Raw genomic sequence first — 995 nt, 5'->3', positions numbered from 1 at the left:
AAATGAGTTTTACGAGCGGGATAGAGCTAAGGAAATTATGGGTTATTGACAAGGAGGTTATGGGTAATGTTCAGGGGTATATTTATGAATCAAACCTAGTGTTTATCATATCCGTTACGTCTACGTACTTTCCTACAATATTGAATCTCAATATTGATACGTTGAGATCTACGGTTATTTGGTAATCCGAGTTTCGGTCACATTTTGGTGAACGACTTTATATGCTGCTAAGATGAGTTTCATATGATCCCTTTTACTCAATATATTTTTAGGCTGAGAATACATGCGACTGTTTATAAATATTGAAAATACTAGATTTATATGCGTGAGTTTCATTTGCTCCCTTTTTAAATGCTTTTGCAATATATATTTTTGGGCTGAGAATACATGCACTTTATTTTAAACGCAATGGATACAAGTACATACTAAATTCTACACTGAGTTTGAACCGAAAATCCCTTAGCTTTGGTAACTGTTAACTGCCAGTTATAAGAACTGGTGGGCGCGAGTAGTAGTATATGGATCCATAGGGCTTGATATCTCCATCCGAGCTAGAGCACTAGCCTTTTAACGGACGTATGCTATTTGAGAAGCGTACACGTTGTTTTGCGTGTATTATTAAGATGATTATACAAAGGGTACAAATTATATATACGTTAAGTTTAATTACCAGGGTGCTCAATTTCGTAGAATATTTTAATAAATGTTTCTAGATTGAACAACTGAAATCTTGTGATCCACCTTTATATACAGATTATGCGCAACATTAAAACTATGAACTCACCAACCTTTGTGTTGACACTTGTTAGTATGTTTATTCTCAGGTTCCCTAGAAGTCTTTCGATGTTTGCTTATATGTTAGACAAGCTATGTGCATGGAGTCATACATGGCATATTTTTCAAGGAAACGTTGCATTCACCAAATCATCACCATGTATCTTATTTTGATTGCATTGTCAATGGAAGTATTATTGTAAATTATTATATTAAGGTGA

This window comes from Rutidosis leptorrhynchoides, chromosome 5, assembly GCF_046630445.1.
Source record: "Rutidosis leptorrhynchoides isolate AG116_Rl617_1_P2 chromosome 5, CSIRO_AGI_Rlap_v1, whole genome shotgun sequence".
NCBI lineage: Eukaryota > Viridiplantae > Streptophyta > Magnoliopsida > Asterales > Asteraceae > Rutidosis > Rutidosis leptorrhynchoides.
This window is presented reverse-complemented; position numbering follows the sequence as displayed.